Raw genomic sequence first — 19466 nt, 5'->3', positions numbered from 1 at the left:
TGTGTAAAATTGCTCAAATATAATTCATTCATGCATGACGGCGATTTAAACGTAATTCACTTCAATAAATATAACTATATGCTATTCTTGTCATGAGCATCAAGGTGTGGGGCGCTGCGGTGCAAATTCCACTCATGTTTAGTACATGTTAACACAAAGATTTGTAGAAAAAATATAAACGTTGGACTCTGTGGTCAATTCTGAGTTAAGGTAAGGCATGTTATTCGCCTAATAAAAGTATAGTAAAGTTCAAGTATATTTTAAGTATTCTTTATGTCGTAAGTATACAAATATCAGTGTACTAGTAGTATACTTGTATGTATACTATTTCAATACTCCTTGGGACTAAATTGGCCCACTTTCTATTATATAAAAGTATACTTTTAAGTATACTTTAAGTATAGCAGTAGTAAACTTTGAGTACACAACTAGTTTACATCTATGTTTTTAATTTGTACTGCAACTATACTAAAAGTGAACATAGGTATACTGATATTTTACTAATTAAATTCTTGTAGCATTTTTAGAACACTGACGTATAGTCTCAGTAAACTACTAGTTTAGTAGTTTTATACTGCAAGTTTTCTTTAAGTGAACTTTACATCCCTATTTAGGTATTAACTTGTATATATTTTGTTATATGAACATCTGAACATACAAAACATCAAAAGAAAGAACAGGGTATCTGCTTGTAAACAAAAACATTTTATTCTAGCTTCATGCATTCTTTTTTTATAAACACTTGAATGTGGGTAAGTTTCATAAATAAATAAATAAACAACATTTTGAACAAAAAGCTGAAAAAAGACTAATAATTGGATTCAGTTGGATTCATTGAATCAGGATTCAGTCGATCAACACCCCAAATCTTGACAGTCATTACCTCTTCGTGGGTCGACATTTTATTCCATAATGTTAGACAGTTTTGATGCTATTTTATGTCTGATCGTATTACATTACATGTGGCAGTATCTGTTGTTTCAGTTTCTTCTTCGCTTGTGTTTTGGAAATTCTGTACAGAAGATATGTAATAATGCCCACGTGGCTTTTCCATTTTGGCCTAGTTTTTGTTAAATAAATAATGACAGAGTGTGATATGTCATGTGTTGAGGTTTAATTGTCAAAATTTTAAGTCCTGCCAAGGACCAGAGGATTTTTTCATTATTTCATATGGAAAACCATGATATTCAATAGGGTGTCCTTTCTTTTTCACATGACTGTATATATATATATATATACAGTATCTCACAGAAGTGAGTACACCCATCACATTTTTGTAAATATTTTATTATATCTTTTCATGTGACAACACTGAAGAAATGACACTTTGCTACATTGTAAAGTAGTGAGTGTACAGCTTGTATAACAGTGTAAATTTGCTGTCCCCTCAAAATAACTCAACACACAGCCATTAATGTCTAAACCGCTGGCCACAAAAGTGAGTACACCGTACACTCACTTTTGTGAGTACTGTTAATAGGGTTGATTTTAAACAACTTTAATCTATTTTGAAGTGAGTACCAAACTCTAGGAAAATACAAGTATCGGATCAGGACTCGGTATCGGCAGGTACTCAATATTCAATGACTCGGACTGGATCGGGGGCACAAAAAACCTGACTGGGACATTCCTATTTAATCTGACCTGTAGAAGCTGCATAACAGCAATATATGAACAAACCCATCGTTCAGTTACATTGATTATTTGATTAATGGACAGAAAAAAGGACACAGAAAGGTCATTTATTATAACACATCTTCCAATGTAGCCTCTGAAACACTGGAACGCTGGAAATGTCTATTTTAATAGTGCATTATATGTCATCAGAACATTACCCATTACTGAACCCATGGAACCCAGCATCAAGCTGACATAGTCAGCCAATTACAACTTGAATTACAAAAATCTCACTCAAAAAACTATGATGCCCTCACAGCTCCTCATGTTTAGGCACTTCCTCTTCCTCATTTACTATGATGTTCAGTTCATCTTCAGTTATCTTACCGTCTGCGTTGTGATCTTGCTTATTGAACATGTCCCTTAGGACAGTGTCACTGTCTATTCCCGGATGGAGGCGGCCCCGGCTTTCAGCCACCTGTAGCTTAATGAATGCTGAAAACTGCAGAAGAAAACGACAAAAATCAATTGGTGATCAGAGTGACATACAGTACGAGCATGTCACACGTTATACTAATTACATACTGTAGGTCTCTATATTTGCACATAGTATTTGTGTGATAGGACAGGGTCTGTTTAATTTTATGCTGACTTGAGAAGTCATGTTGATTCTTGTGCACAGTGAACAGAAAACACAGACTGACAATGCGTAAATTTCTTTACCACAGCCCAATTGATGGATGAAACATTCTTAATAGCAACATGTACATGTAGTGTGTAGCAAGCATACATCTGTATTAAAATCCTTGGGCTGTGTTTGTGTTTTTTCTCCACCAACTCTCTCTCTGTTTTCACTTTCTTAGTTACCTACTACATGCAAACAGTTAAAAAACAGGACACCAGACCACCCAACAGCAGTTGTGATTTGCTCAACCGCCCCTTTTGTTCTTATTGTGATTTTTTAATTAATTGCATTGATTTGTTTTGTGTTATGTGATGGACAGTACATGTATTGGTGTCTTGTTCCTTTTATCTGTATCCTTACATCCAATCAGTTATTGCATTTAATATGTTTGAGGTTGGGAGAATGCATGCATGTTTCTTTATTACTCTTTAACTTTAAAATAGTTATATGCTACTCTGATATATTTACATACCGCAAAATTAACGATTTAGCAAAATATCTAACGAGATACCATCATCAAAATATACCATTATACCATCCAGCCCTTTCCCTGGCAACATATGCATTGTATGTTTTAAGCACATTTTCTAGCTCCTTCTCTTTATTGGGGTAAGCAGAGCGAATCATTAATAGAAGTGTATATAAAGAAATAAAACAAATTAAAGCTGCAAGCAGAGTTGAAAGGTCCCTCGCACCCTGCAGTATGATATGTAGTATGACATACTACAGTGCACATACACAAACAAAGAGGGGGTGGAGTTTCAGAAGGAAATCCTAAATAATGCTAGATGTTGTTGAATTTTGTTGTAAAATATTATTTTTATGATAAGAATAGCAGGGGTCCCTGGTGAGCTGCATGTATATACAACTGTAACACTTTATTTTAAGGACCAATTCCCAATATTAACTAGTTGCTTATTAGCATGCATATTACATTTATTAGTACCTTTACCATGTTTCAGATGACCATGACCATGTTTCAGATCCCTTAATCCTAAATGTAACAACTTACAAACTATTAATAAGCAGCAAATTAGTAATTTATTCATGCAAATGTCATAGTTATTTGGTCTACGAATAAGTGTGACCTTATTATTATTTTTAAATTTTTTAAATTTTAGTTTATTTTCTTGTCAACAATAATTTATAATAATAAATAAAATTTACTTTTAAAAACAATAACTGTTTGTGGGGCCCTATATCAGCTCAAGGGCTGTTCAGTTCTTAATCCATCTTTTTATATACTAAGATGGAAATAGCTTAATTAACATTAATAAGCCAGACAGCAGAGAGCATACCTCTTCCAGTGGTACCTCCTGGTCTTGGTTCATGCCAAGTGAACAAATGAACAAAATGAACAAAAAGCCCTCAGGAACACCCTTCTGCAGCTGTAGTAATTCCAGCTCAAACAGCAACACTGCATTACTGGGTACACCCAGCGCTGCAGGAATGGAGAGAGAGACAGACAGAGGAGATCAGGGGAAACTGGGACATCTAAAAAAACAAAACCTAGATTATATAATAGATATAATATTTAAAAAAGCGAAAAGAAGCATGTTTTTGCAATCATAATTTTAAACTGGTAAACTCCTGGAAAGTTTTCAGTCCAAGCAAAGTTTTGATGGATGACAACTGTAATAAAGGTAAAGATGATTACAGTGGTAGAAGAGTCGTACATTACACACGAGACTTTAATGTTATTGGTGTGCAACCAAAGTTTGTGTGTGTCCGCTTTTGCGCAGTGATCGCTATAACATCATATTTTTGCATGAATACATTTCGATATATTTGTCTAGTCAAAATTCATGTCCTACTAGTGTTTGTATAATGGATGCTGGGAGAAGAAGTGTGTTTTAGAGTATGCAAGGGTCAGTGGTGTAACCCTTAGTGAATTTCTATAAAAATGGTTAAGTTTATGAATATTTTTTATTTGTTTTGTTTTTTGGATCGTGACATAAGTGTTTCCATTGTTAAACAAAAATGTACATGTTCAGGCATGTTGATGTCAGAAGTTTATTTTATTTTAACGTTATTGGTTGAAAAACGTCTCGGTTACTTATGTAACCCATGTTCCTGAAGGAGGGAACGGAGACGTCACGTCGGTGACCGACGAATTGGGATCTCTCTTAGAGAGACTAATCCACTTTGAATGTAAACTAAACGAGCCAATGAACATTGGCATTTGATGATTGCATCCAGCTGCCGCTATTCACAGCGTGAGTATAAAAAGGCAGCCGGTGCAACGCATACCAGGTTTTCGCTGAGGAGCCGAGCCGGTGACCTGGCCACTCAGTGTAGGTACAGCAGCCGTTGTGACGGGACGTGACGTCTCCGTTCCCTCCTTCAGGGAACGAGGGTTACATACGTAACCGAGACGTTCCCTTTCAGTCGGTCACACCGAGGCACGTCGGTGACCAACGAATTGGGATCCCTACCAAAGCGCCATGGATGCTGCCCCTTCCAGTGTCCTGTGCGAGCCGCCTGCGCCCCTTTGTGGTGTAGGCCGAGGCTCGCAACAAGAAGACCAATCACTGTTGTCATAGCACTACCCACTCATTGAGATTGGATAACACAGGGAAAACGTACCCATTCCACTTGGAACAGGAACGTTGCGGAAGCCCCATCCTTCCCGAAGGAGGTTTCGGAAGCACTTACACATATGACATCCATTTAGGTGAATATGGAAGATTAGAGGTGATTGTAACCCTCATGCAAATGGCAGAAGTCTGCCGGGGAAACACGGGCTCTGAGGCTATACCAAGCCTACAGTACGGACACTCTGGAGCAGTTTTAGCAAGCTGACACTAAATCGGGGCCTCTCAGCGCCTCTACCCGTTTGAGGTGAAAACACAGGAGGATACTGGCTCCACACGAAGGCTATAGAATCTAGCGAAATTGTTAGGGGTTGCCCAGCCCGCAGCCCTACAGATATCCGCCAGCGAGGCACCACGAGCCAGCGCCCAGGAGGATGCAACACTCCTGTAGACTGAGCAAGCTAGCTGAGCGGGCAGGGCACAGCCTGTGCCTGATAAGTCAGGGTGATGGCATCCACAATCCAGTGGGGCATCCTCTGCTTAGGGAGTAGTGGGAACCTTGGCCACATAGCCGGGCCGGGGCCTCAGGATTACCTGGGAGTCAGCCGGCCCAAACTCTATGGGCACTTTTTATTTAACTTGTTTTGGACTGAAGCATACAACACTCGCTGAGTGCCATGAAACAGCTTGAAAGATCAAAGACAATTTTTAATATAACTCTGACTGGATTTGTCTGAAGGAAGAAAGAAAGAAGAAAGGATGACTTGAGGGTGAGTAATTTATGGGCTAACCCTCAGACCGCCCGTGCTACTGCCCGAAGTAGTCCACGCCTGGCTGCCGCCAGGATGAACACTAGATCGCGAGTGAGGCAACGGAGCTCCACCCCCCTGGAGGAAACTGAGCCTGGCACGCAGCTCCGAGATGGTCATCTTCCCGCAATGGGAACACGACTCATCCGCGAACGCCACCTCAGCGTGTTTAACAGGGTGAAACAGCATCTTTAAAAAGACGATCTGTCGTCTTTACAAAGACGCACCCGCTCATTGTACTCTTTTAGAGAAATTGACTCTTTTAGGGAAATGCTCTTTTACGTGCCGAGACGCACAGGGGAAACGGCCGTTTGCAACACGACAGGGTGTAGTGCAGCCTAACGTGCGCAACCCACTCGACACAGGAACGACCACCGCTGAAGCACCGTCCGCAAAAACAAAAAACTCCCGAGAGCGCGCTAGACTCGTCACACACGAAGCAGTTTGGTAGGAGCAGAATGATGTTGTCACTCGGCTCCGAAGCAAAAAGCTGGTATGCGTTGCACTGGCTGCCTTTTTATGCTCACGCTGTGATCAGCTGCAGTCATCGCATGCCAATGTGCATTGGCTCATTTAGTTTACACTCGAAGTGGATTGGTCTCTCTAAGCAAGATCCCAATTCGTCGGTCACCGACGTGACTCGGAGTGACCGACTGAAAGGGAACAGCATAATTCCGCCTTGTGTGTGTTATGGCACCTGTGATTGGCCTGTGGACAGTAATAATTTATTCTATTTACAAATGAGTGATGTAGAAACAGGGTGGTGTTGCTTATGGTTGAATTGCAACTTTCAACATTAATATTGTATAGTAAGTGTATAAGTGTTACATGATGTGAAGCTGTTTTTGCACTGATTCCAGAATTATAATTTATTTGTTTTAATAATAGCCCTGTCCTATCAGGTTCCAAATTAAAATATATAAAATATATAAGCACTGCCATGGGGTGGCTTTAGAAACACAATTCACATAGCGCACATGCATTTAAGCAGGTCAACTATTTCAAAATCTTTTGTGTCACACTTCCTACTGCCAGATGATGGCGCTAGGACCCACCAAAATACAACACCAATTTGATCTTAATCACTTAATGCACTTAGAACAGGGATGGGCTAGTCCTGGAAGGCCACTGTCCTGCAGAGATTTGCTCCATCCCTATTCCCTAATCAAACACACTTGTTTCCTTTTTTTTGTAAACAATCCTGAACTTTGGACTCTGGTTAGGTTTTTTCTGGTATTTTTTACTGGGGATCAAGCTAAACTCAGCAGGGCAGTGACCCTCCAGGACCAGAGTTGCCCATCCTGGCTTAGAAGATATGAGACCAGGGATGTCCAATCCTGCTCCTGGAAGGCAAATGTTCTGCAGAGTGTAGCTCCAACCAGCTCCAGCACACTACCTGAAAGTTTCTACTGAGACTGAAGACCTTGATTAGGTCATATTTCTGAAAATAAAATTGTATTTAGTGTTGTTATAAATAATGAAACAAACGTTAATGTGCTACACTGCAAGCATTTAAGTTATCATACAGACAGCACATAATTATATAACCTGACGCTTAGGGGTGTGCAATATTTATTGGGATGATATCGTAAATTATATCATAATTGTTGTTTTAACGATATGTGAGGTGACATTATCAAGCATGTCACTGACTTAGCAAAAAAGTCCAAAAAGCATTCACTGCATATAATTATATAGTTAAAAGGTCAAAAATATGCCTGTATGAGTTTATATATATATATATATATATTTTACAGAGGAATTTACCAATTAATTCTTTAAAAATCCTACAATGTGATTTTCTGGATTTTTTTTTCTCATTTTGTCTCTCATAGTTGAGGTATACCTATGATGAAAATTACAGGCCTCTCTCATCTTTTTAAGTGGGAGAACTTGCACAATTGGTGGCTGACTAAATACTTTTTTGCCCCACTGTATATTCATAAGATATAGTTAGCGACATCACACAAGCGAGAGTACTGTTTTCCCGAATATCAGCATGATTTTATACAACAGTTAAAAAAAAAAAGTTAATATTGAGTAGGTTACATCTTGGACATACTATTGTCTGTTTTTGGTCTGTTTTCGCCAAAGAAAATAGTTCCAAAAAAGCCAGAGCAAAATGGTGGTGCATCTCAGACCAACACTGCGATGTTTCATACTTAAATGAATCTGTGTTTCGGCTCTTGAGTAACCCCTCTGGTTCTACTCCCCTCAACAAGGATGCTAAAGACCGCAGCCTCTAGTGTCAGTTGCTAGTGCACCTCTTGAGATCAGGGGAGTGAGGTTTATTGACTGATTGATGTTTCACTATTTTCACATTTAACTTCACAAACACACACATCTTATTATGTCCTTATGTCATAAAGATAACATTGTGGGTGGGACTAACGGAAACTGATGAATCATCATTTTGACAAGCATGGTATGCAACGGGAAAACTAAGAAACTGCCTGCAGTTGACCATGGAAACTTTAACCATTTTCAAACTAAATATCTAAAGCTATAGTTTAAGACATGAATTATTGTTCATATTTAATCCATTCAGAAAATCCAGCAAATCAGCTACAATGCAGAACACACACAGAAATGATGGAGGGACACCACAAAACATCCACAATAGAGAACAAATGCATGCACACACACACAAACACACAAAACATCATGTTCAGGTTTGACTGTAATTATGTGCCATAATTGCAAAATAAATAAAATAAAAATAAACTTTGACAAAGAATATTTTATTGTTATAATGATGATTTTATATAATGATGTCTTAACAAAAAAAACTGTATATCTAAAAAGATGTATATCTATGTGGAAATAGCGAATGAGCCATTGAGTAATGCTCTGCAGTAATCTGGTGGCTGTAGTTGCAATTTCATGTTATTTTAATTTTAAAAGTGTTTCTTGCAGCATCTTAAAACTCCTGAGAATTAACAACAGGAAACGAAACACGGATTTATAGATCGCCATACTTAAAACAACCATGTACACAATAATATTATAATGCCTGTATGAATAGAAACATATTCAAACACATTCAGAACATGGATGTAACCCAAATATAAACCTTAAATGGAATTTGATGTGCATGTAAATATAGTCAATATTTCTCTTAACATTTGTGTCGTTGTACTGAGCTCATTGCAGTGCATTCTGGGATTAGAATTCTAAGTGTAGGATATAAATGTGATGCTTCATTGGATTTCAGCAAAATAGCTAATTCAGAACTGAATTGACTTTCTAAAAAGTTTTTGAAATGTATTTTGATAGTGTGGTTACTGACCTCCATTGGTGCCATGTGCGAGGTGGGGCAGCACAGTGATCTCTCTCCTCCCTAACACACACATGCCCTGCAAACCTTTATCCAGACCGGCAATCAACTTCCCTTGACCTAACGTGACACGTGGGGGTTCTGGGTAGTCATCTCTGCAGATAATCCATTAATAGTGTTTAGAATAATATCAGTTATTCTAGAAATATCAATAATTGTACACAACAGCAAATACAATAAAACTGAAAAACAGGTAACAGATTCAAATTTCAAGTCATTGTAAAAAAAAAAATGCTGCTTAGTTAAATATTGCACATTATTATTTGTACATTATTAATTGTATATTGTATTGTCATTTAGTTAAATATTGAACATTTAAAATATCTGGTACAACATGCATAATTCCTTGAATGAATATGAAAATTAATTGGTCTAGTGCAGTTCCCAGTTCCGATTCTGGCGCACCCCCACATTTGCAGTTTTTATTTGATTAAAGTGTGTACTGCACACCTATCCATTGATAATTCTGCTTATACCAAAAGATGTCATACTGATTTGTGAACCTCAGTTAAACCATGCTTGAACATCAATAGTCACCTTGTTAAATGAATAACCACATGGTGCAAATGGAGAGCACTTATGAAGAGTAGAGATGTGTGCCATCCAGCAGAGAGCAGTTGTAACGGTACATAATCAGGTCATTTGCAGCACTTGTCAGGTTGCAGTCAGCTGGTTTGTAGATCACTTTGATCTCCACTTGGTCTTTAGGGTTCTGAAAGTCAATGATATGAAGGTCAAAGATGAGCACGGCAGATCTTGGGATCAGCTCACCTGAGAATGTACAGTTGAGAAAAATACAGTCACATCAGTCTTATTCTACTTTCAAAAAAGTCAAATTCAGTTATCTTTAATGTTAAATAGATTAAACAGGTAAATTATATGAAGAATACAAAATAGACTACTACATAATATATAAAGGATGTTAAATGAAATAAAATACAAGATACTTTCAGAAGGCTTCGTACGCACATATGGGAACACAGTGAACTATTGCATGTAACATGTAAAATATCTTTATGCCTACAATGATACATTTTGAAATTTTATATCAGATCATTTGAAAAGTTGTTGAAACTAAATGCAAGAATGCATCCTTTAACATTTCAATATGCTTATGTTGCATTATGTAATTTAAAAGGTTCCAGTGCTCTTCTAATTTCCTTCTGATAGTCACCTGATCCATTCTCTCCACAGGCCAGATGAGGCGGCACAGTGACTCATCTCCACTCACCCACACAGACCCCCTGCAGGGCTTTGTCGATGCCAGCAATCACATAGCCCATGCCAATAAACGTGTTTGTAAGTGCTGTTTCGAGAATAACTGAGGATGTTAAAAAATATATCTATTAAAGTTAGCCATGTAAAAACCTTCCTTGTTAAAAAAATTATGACGTTTGATATGTGTCAACAGTCTCGTGAAATAGAAATGATCTGCATTTTGCTAATGGCAGCACTTCAACACAAACATTTGCAATACATCTTGTAATATGAAACTATCTCTTTTCTAGATGATAGACTGACCTGGAATCGAAGACAGTGCCATCTTGAAAGGTTCCATTATAATGGTAGCGTATGAAATCTCCCCCCACTGCCCTTCTCTGGCATGGCTGTGGGATCTTTTGAACCTCCACATTCACATCAATCCTTCACATTAAACACGTCCACCAGTAACACGTCAAAAATTAGAGTTGCATATGGAGGGACCTTTGTGCCTAAGGATGAAGTTCTTAGACTATGCTTCAGACACATCACATTTAATGAAATCCAGGATCTCATAAAATATCAAAAATATTACACTTCAAAAATATTGTCACACATAGGCTACTAATAAGCATTATGAGTTAATACGCAGAGTAAATATCAATCAATACATGTCGTATAAAAAATTAAAGCAATCAATAATTATACCATATCCTTTGTCATCATAAGCCAGAAATGGTGGGATAATACATTTTTTTACGATTGCTTACACACTAAAATTAAACTTTTCCAACAATTAGCAAAACCTTACACTCAAGGAGCAAAACACAAGGCTAAATTTGCACAGCTGTAAGCACATTGTCAGCTTCACACTATTTGCAAAACATTACACACAGTGATTTGCAAAACACTAAACAGCGATGAAAGCTCACGTTGTCCCATACTACAACGTACTGGTTTCTTTGATGGCCTGCATCATTCATACGCTCTGGTGGTATGAGAATGTTTTGAACTCTGTCCAGAAATGTGAGAATATGGGCTGTGTTGTATGGTCCAAGGTTGGCATGACGGTGGAGGACACCATGCATACTGGAGATGGCAGCGCACAGTGTGATGTTCCCACCACGTTGGCCAGGAACATCTATAATGGCTCTGTGGCCAATGACGTTTCTCCCCCTTCTTCTGGTCTTTGCTAGGTTGAACCCAGCCTCATCTATAAAGATGAACTCATGTGGGATTGCATGAGCATCCATTTCCAGTACTCCCTGAAAACAAAGAACAAATTACAAATGAGTTAATTTCCTCACAAAAGCAAGAAGGAGAGGCAGAAATATCATTGGCCACAGGGCTATAATCAATGTCCCAGGAAAACGTGGGGGTAACATCACCCTTTGCGCTGCCATTTCACAGCATGGGGTTCTCCTCCGTCATGCCAAAATGGGCCCTTACAACACACCTCACATTCTCGCATTTTTGGACCGATTGCACCACATCGTCACAGCAGGTAATGAAATGCACCAGATACAATACACTGTCATCTGGGACAATGTGTCATTCCACCGCTCTGCTTTGGTCCAGAACTGGTTTCAACACCATCCACAGCTGACAGTACTATACTTCCACCATACTCTCCGTTTCTAAACCCTATCGAAGAGCTTTTCTCTGCATGGCGGTGGAAGGTTTACGATCTCCAGCCCCAGGCTCAGGTACCCCTCATTCAAGCCATGGAGGACGTCATGTAGTAGCATGACAATGCCTGTGACCAAGTCGACGCCCCAGCTGTGCAAGGATGGATTCGACATTCAAGACGGTTCTTCCCGCGTTGTCTTGCTAATGAGGATATTGCTTGTGATGTTGATGAAATTCTCTGGCCAGATCCAGCTAGGTGAAGAGATAATGTATAGTATGTTTACTGTAGTATTTTCTGTACAATATTGTCAGTTTTTTCAGATTATTTCTTATGTTTGTTGTTGTTGTTATTTACTGTAATTGTAACCTGTACTGGATACAGTATTTTACATTTGTCTGTTGTTTGCTGAGCTAACAGTGTTATGCACACTACTGTAGTAGCATGACAACTGGGACATGTTTTGTTGTGATTCTCCATTTTGACTGGTTTGGGTATATGGAGAGAAATCAATTATATTTTCGTCAGTCTGCAGCATTGGTCTGGTGTAGTGTTTGGTGAACTATTGTATAGTTGCACTTTCTCTGTGTACTTCATTTACAGTACTCTAATCACTGAGAAGTAGACTTGCTAAAAGTGTTTTAGGTTAGCAACAGCAGTGTGTAACTGGTTCAAAAAGATTAAAGTCATATGAAATGTGTGTGTTTCGTATGGTCACAAAATATTGTTTTTATAAAGTTGTGTATAGTTTTGACAAAAGTGTTCCATTTTGCAAATGATCTGAAGTGTTGTTCTATTTTGGTGTAGGGTTGTGTTAATTGTGTGTAGTGTTTTGACAAACAAAATTGTGGCCCTGTTTTCAAAATTGTGCTTAAGCAATCGTAAAAAACTGTAATCAATCTCCTCTCCCCAACACACATGCCCAGAAGGCCTTCCTCCATGCCTTTGAGGAGACTGCCCTGCCCCACATATGAGTCATATGTTGAGTTTTGAAGATGGCTGTGATAAGAATTTACAGACATAAATAAATAAATAAACAAACAAACAAACAAACTTTGGTCAGCTTTGGCTGTTTTTAAATGTGCTTTAGAAATAAGTGTGTGTGTGTGTGTGTGAGTGTGTGTGTGGTATTTGGACAATTTGAGCCATAATTAAAAATGTAATTGTTTGTAATAATGTAATAAGTGTTTGCATTATTTAACAAAAATCAAAAATATCAAATATTGGTTTTAAAGACATATATGCTTTACACTTTTTAAAATTTACACATTTTAAATCGAAAGTTTGTAAGGTTCCAAAATATAAAAAAACATAAACACACTGCTTAGAAAATTAAGGGAACACTAAATCATCACAGTATAACCAAGTCAATTGTTATAGTTATAGTCAGTTTCACCTACTTTGGTGCAAATAAAAGTGACAACAGGTGCACTTGAGAGGCAACAGCAAGAAGGGGGTATGATTTTGTAGGTGGTCGCCACAGACAATTTCTCTCTCCTCATTCTTCCAGACTGGTTTGTTTCTAGTTTTGTGTTTTGTGTTTTGTTATGGTCTTTCTCACTGCTTGTAGTGTGAGGCAGTATCTGCAGCCCAATCAGGTTGCTCAGGTTATCCAGCTCCTCCAGGATGGCTATACGTGCCGTCGCAAGGAGGTTTGGTGTGTCTCCCAGCACAGTCTCAAGAGCATGGAAGAGATAACAGGCCATTACACAAGGAGAGCTGGACAGGGCTGTAGATGGGCAACAACCCAGCAGCAAGACTGGTATCTGCTCCTTAGTGCAACAAGGAACAGAAGAAGAACTGCCATAGACCTACAAAATGACCTCCAGCAGGCTACTGGTGTGCATGTTCCTGACCAAACTGTCAGAAACCAGCTCCATGAGGGTGGCATGAGGGCCCTACGTCCTGTAGCGTGACTTGTGCTCACAGCCCATCACTGTGCAGCTTGATTGGCATTTGGCATTTGCCAGACACCAGTATTGACAGGTCTGCTATTATGCTGCTGTTATGCTGCCTGCAACATCATCCAGCATAATTGTTTTGGCAGTGGGTCAGTGATGGTCTGGGGATGTGCTAGCCAATGATGCCCTCATTGCTGGCTGTTAGGTACCAGGATGAAATCCTCAGAGCTACTGTCAGAGTGTAATACTGGTGCAGTGGGCCCTGGGTTCCTCAGGCGTGACAATGTCTGGCTTCATGCGGCCAGACTGCGTAGGCAGTTTCTGGAAAGCATTGATGCCATTAACTGGTGCTCATGTCCCCCAGACCTGAATGGAATTGAGAACCTCTGGGACGTTATGTATCAGAGTATCCAAAGGCACCAAGTAGCACCACAGATTGTTCAGGAGCTCACTGATATCCTGATACAGCCCCCAATACACTATCCACCATCTCATCAGGAGCATGCTGTTGGGAATGCATACAGGCACGTGGGGACCATACACACTACTGACTTACATTATGAGTTGCTTTGATGAAATTCATGCAAGTTCGATCAGTGTGCAATTTCAATTTTATACTTTGATTTTCAATGTGATTTTGAATCCAGCCATCATTGGGTTGATGATTCTGGTTTCCAGTGACCATTGTCACATCATTTTGTTCTCAATGAATACACAATTATGTAAAGATAAGTAAAGATTTACAACTATTCATTCATCGTGATGCAATTTATTAATTAAGTGTTCCCTTAATTTTAGCAGTGCATATGAAGATTTTTTTTCCCCAAAAAGTCAGATTTGTTATAATTTTGGCCTACCTGGAATCAAATAGGTTTCCCACTAACAAAGATCCATTGTAATGATAGCGGACAAAGTCACTAGGCATCACTGTCCTTTTGCAGTTCTGCTGTTTGTGAAGTGTACGAATTTGAACCTTGTCTTCTTTATTCCACAAATCCAGCCAAAGCACATCAAACACCAATGTTGCATCAGGTGGGATAACTGAACCTAGAGAGAAACAGCAGTGCTGAGTCAGATGGGATAACTGAACCTATAAAAAATGCCCATTTCTTGTATGGAAAAAGTTAGTACACCCTACTAACTTAGTATGTCAGTGTCCTAAAATAACAATAAAGTGCATCAATTAGTGGAATCAAGTGAAAATTATTAGAACATTTTTAATGGCCACCCCTTATGTTTACATGATACCATTATGCCAAGTTCAAAACTAGAAAGAAGATTGTTGTGGCTTATGACTGTGGAAAGGGAGTTTATAACTATTTAAAATCCACAATTCCACTATGAATGAAATAATCTACAAAAGCAAATGGTTTCAGACCACTGGTTATCTGTCCAAGGCAGGCTAACGCATCAACCTGCAGCAATTTATTTAAATCAACAACCAGACCAGGGCAAGAACAAAACCTGCAACAGCTCTGCATCCAATACAAAGACAATAACTTACCGTGAACAGAACTATCTCAGGAGTATACGTGCACAGGATAATGCGAAACTCAAATAGACACAGGTAAGGTACATAACAATAAATTCAATAAAGTGACAATAAAGTGTCAAGCAGATGGAGAGAAATTAGTGCAATTGATAAACTAATATGTGCATTTTGATCAATTATCCAAAAAACATTTTGGACATCAAATTTAAGCAAGGAATGGCATTTTTAAAAAGAGGATGTGAAATGAGAAATCAGATTTGCCTTGATCTTTTGACATACAAGAGGTCTTTGTACCATTAAAACATCCTACAAGTTTCATAACTTAAAACGTCCTCATTATAAACAAAAAATTTGTTTAACCTTTTTCAAAAACATCTAATTTTGATATTAGGGGATTTGTGATGTCACAAGGGCAAATCCATGCATATGACTCCAGAGCAAGATATCGACGAATAGTTATACATGATTGCACCATAGGCCCCGCCCAATTCACTTAACAACTGACACTCGCCTACACTGGATGTGAGCACTGCGTTGCCACCTATTTAGATAACGCTTTACACAATACAGATTGTTTCAAAGCAGATTTACAAGGATAAATGGGGAAAAATGATTCGAAGATGCAAAAAGAGACCAATTCTGCTGTAAAACAGCACTTAGAAAACAATAGTGTCATTGTTCAGCTGAGGTCAGTTCAGTCTTGATTCATGTTACGTCCTGTGACAGTTTGTACTGTTCTGGGGGCAGTCGTGTGTTTTTATTTGTCTTTCTCTATGCTGTTTGGTTTTCCTTTTTTTTTTTTACTTTTCTGCGCTGTTTCTCTAACAGGGGCTGGTTGCTGATCATCAACTAGCACTTCACTCATTGGCTCCTGTAAAAACCAGTTGTAAAAGCCATCAAGAAGGCACAGAGGGGAAGAAGACATTTCTCAACCCACATGGACTTCTCTGCAGCCTCAGACTACTGTTGCTAGTTGTTGTGTAACTGATACACAGTGTTAAATGGTGAAAACTGTGATAGTATTCCAGTCAGTATTGTTGTTATGCTCATATCTAGAGTGTTAACCTCAACTCTCAATATTGCTGAGCCACTTGAGTTTTTTTACCTTTTGTTAAACTGAATGTTCCCTTTCGATACTTCACTCACACTGCGTCTTGCTTAAGACGCATATGGGAAAAAGTACTTTTTTCTCCTGAACTGAAGCCTTTTCATTCGCACAGTGAAACTGCACGGCCATTGGTTCGTGCAGTGCTTAAAAAGCGGAGCTCGCCGTTGACACGCCTTCGCAGCTGGAATCGGGACCTCTCAGCACGGCTGACCTGCTTCTCCGCCGCTCCAGCAACGCAGCAGTTCCAGTCCAGTTCCCCTGCCGCCATCCAGCGATTTCTAAAAAGAGCTTCTAAAAGAGCAAATTGGCATTGTTGCAAATGCCACGCCGTTACTGCGGTTCGTGCGGGTCCCCCCTGCGCGTTTCCTGCTTGGGGAAATCCCATGCGGAAGCTGCGCTCACGGTAGCTATTTGCTCCCATTGCGAGAGCTTCAGTCTCGCCTCTCTCCGCTCACAGATCGCTTTCTTTTCAGAGAGCGACTCCGCCCCCCGCGCCCTCCCGTTTTCTTCCTCTCAGAGACCTGTGAGGGAAAAAACAGCGGGGCAAAGGGGTCGAGCGATCGGCTACGAGCGAGCTCACGCCGGCCCAGATCCCGCGTGCCTTGCTCTCGCCGCAGAGAGAGTATTACCCCGTCCTTTTCTCCCGGTCTGATCAGCGTCCCTCTGCTGGTGCGAGCGACCTGACCTCATTCGGGGGAAGTGAGGACGAGCTGCTGGATGACAGCATACCATTAGCAGCGTCGGGTGCAGAGGAGTTGTTGGCCTCGGTGAATGACCCCACCCCCTCGCCATCGTCCGCGCCCAGCGCCACTAAAGACGGGATGGATGCCGAGCTTCTTCATGACAACATTTTTAATTTGGGTTAATTCTATGAACTTCACTGCAGCATGGTATAACAAAATTGGTTTTAAGATTAGTAAAGTTGTTTATGCCAAATCTCTACCTATTATGCATAGTTAATCACCTTTTTGAAATTTGACATTTGTTCTTGAAATAGGCAAGTCCATAAACCGTCATACACCGCGTGCATAATTATTAGGCACGTTAATATTCGATATTTTTTTCCCAAGCACATTTTACCAATTCCAAACCCCATCAATCTTAATAACTACTAATGATTTTGTATTTAATCATTTATAAGTGATATATAATTGTCCATGAAGGCTGGAAGTGGAAACTCATATTCAGGTGTGCATAATTATTAGGCATGTTTTCTTTTACAGATAGAATTAGCCAAAAAAGAAGTTTAACTTCGACTGAGATGTCAAAAATTATTAAATCCCCATGAGAAATATTAAAAACTAATGCAATAAATAAATTGTAACGTTAAGACATGACCATTGGACAGCAAAATGCTCACTGAGTCAGCGGGGTCAGAAAAAACTGTGGAGAAGAAAAGACAAACGTTAACTGCAAAAGAATTAAGAATTAATGTGAAGAATTAGGTGTAAAATCATCAAGAACCATTTAGTCTCCAGCACCACCATTTTCCAGAACTGTAACCTTCCTGGAGTCTCCAGAATTACAAGGTGTCAGGTTCTCAGAGACTTTGCTTGGGTCCTAAAAAAATCCTAAAAAAAATGACCCTCACTTAATAAGAATAACATGCTGACGTATTGTGAAATACATTAAGACTGATTTTTTTAAATAGGCTTTAAGGACAGATAAATTGTGAGTGACTCTTCAAGGACCAGCACCACATTCTCTTGTACCCAGGGGCGGACTTCCCCATTAGGCAAAGGTAGGCGACCGCCTTGGGCCCCCAAAAGCCAAGGGCCCGTAAAATGCTTTTCATATATGATATGCTCATTAAGCGCGGACACGCGAACGTTTGCTGTTTACGGTGTTTACTACCACGACAACCGTCCGAGTCCGTGGTGCCTGCAGGTGTACGGCTGTACAGTACCACAAGCGCTCAGACTGATCTGAGATTTGTCCCGCAAACATTTCAGCAGTTATTATAGGCCTTTGTGTCCCGTATTTCTGTCGACTGAACCCATGCTGTTAATTATCAATTTATCAGTCTTTTGCATGCCAAAGTCAAATAGAAGCAGAAAATCGTGCTATACGCACTTTCGTGAGATCGGGTTAGCCTACAACAATGAGTTTGTTGCTATTTTACAAATGGGAATACAACGAGTTCATGACAATGTTTACATTCAAGCTACCCGTAAAATGTATAGTGAAAAGTACTTTAAAAGCATCTGGAATGCAATAAAGTAATTTTAAAGCATTTGCTGCATGGATAAAAAAATATAAATAATTAACATATCATACAAAATTGCTTTGTTCTGAATACCTTAAAATTGAAAGGATTTGCCGCAGAGTTATTATAGTGATGAAAAAATTACTGGCCATTTCCTAATTGGATGTGCCTTTAGAGAGAGATGCAGGGATTACATAATGAAAGAGTTTATTTTATTAGGAGTCTATTTTCGATTTAAATTATTTCATTTTAAAGTAGTAATTTAAAGCTTTCTATATATTTTGATCATGTCTGAGTTTAGGTTCATCATTGTGAAGCTCTCCTGTTCAAAGCCGAGACGGCAGAAAGCGTTTGTTTTATTGTATAAAAGCACAACGTTTTATTGATATTGTGAGTGCACACAAATAAAACTAGCCCCTTTACAGTTTAGAATGATGTATTACTCTTACCTTTATGAGCAAAAATGACTGAGTATTTTTTAAAAATGCAAGTGATCGCGCTGGCGCCTCCATGTCCTGCAGAGCACGCTTCAGCTTCCACTCCTTCGCAAACGATTGGATATGCACATTTATATAGGTTAAACATTTAAACTAACATTGTGATGTACTTGAACTGTTTTATATATAGATTTTATTTTAGGCAAGTCCTGATGATTGAGAAGGCTAAATTGAAAGGGGAAAAAGACCCGTGCAGGTCTCATCTGTGAGCATGCTCGTGATATATGTATTTTAGGTGTGTAAATGTATAATTTCCTTTTCATTATTTTTCAGTTTTATTTAAATTTGTAGTTAAAACCACTAAAAATAAATGTATTTTAAAGTTTAGAATTAGACAGCCTTTGCACACAGGCTTACGCTGAAAACAACTAAATGGAACCTCAAGGTTGATCTAGGAAAATGTGTGCAAATGTATAGGGCCCCGTTCCTATATTTTGCCTGGGGCCCCCAATT

General features: G+C 39.1%; 1 long non-coding RNA gene and 1 pseudogene across 1 annotated transcript; one reads left to right on the top strand and one right to left on the bottom strand.

The window, feature by feature from the left end:
* Positions 1-1729: 1729 nt before the first annotated feature.
* LOC107561324 (peptidyl-prolyl cis-trans isomerase FKBP10-like) lies at positions 1730-11653 on the bottom strand (annotated as a pseudogene).
* Positions 11654-12351: 698 nt separating this feature from the next.
* LOC107561325 (uncharacterized) lies at positions 12352-15843 on the top strand. Its single transcript, XR_001605837.1, has 3 exons — positions 12352-12430; positions 13480-13483; positions 15833-15843. It is a non-coding gene; the product is annotated as an uncharacterized lncRNA (long non-coding RNA).
* Positions 15844-19466: the final 3623 nt, after the last annotated feature.

Source organism: Sinocyclocheilus grahami, unplaced genomic scaffold, assembly GCF_001515645.1.
Source record: "Sinocyclocheilus grahami isolate Dianchi unplaced genomic scaffold, SAMN03320097.WGS_v1.1 scaffold767.1, whole genome shotgun sequence".
Taxonomy (NCBI): domain Eukaryota; kingdom Metazoa; phylum Chordata; class Actinopteri; order Cypriniformes; family Cyprinidae; genus Sinocyclocheilus; species Sinocyclocheilus grahami.
This window is presented reverse-complemented; position numbering and strand designations above follow the sequence as displayed.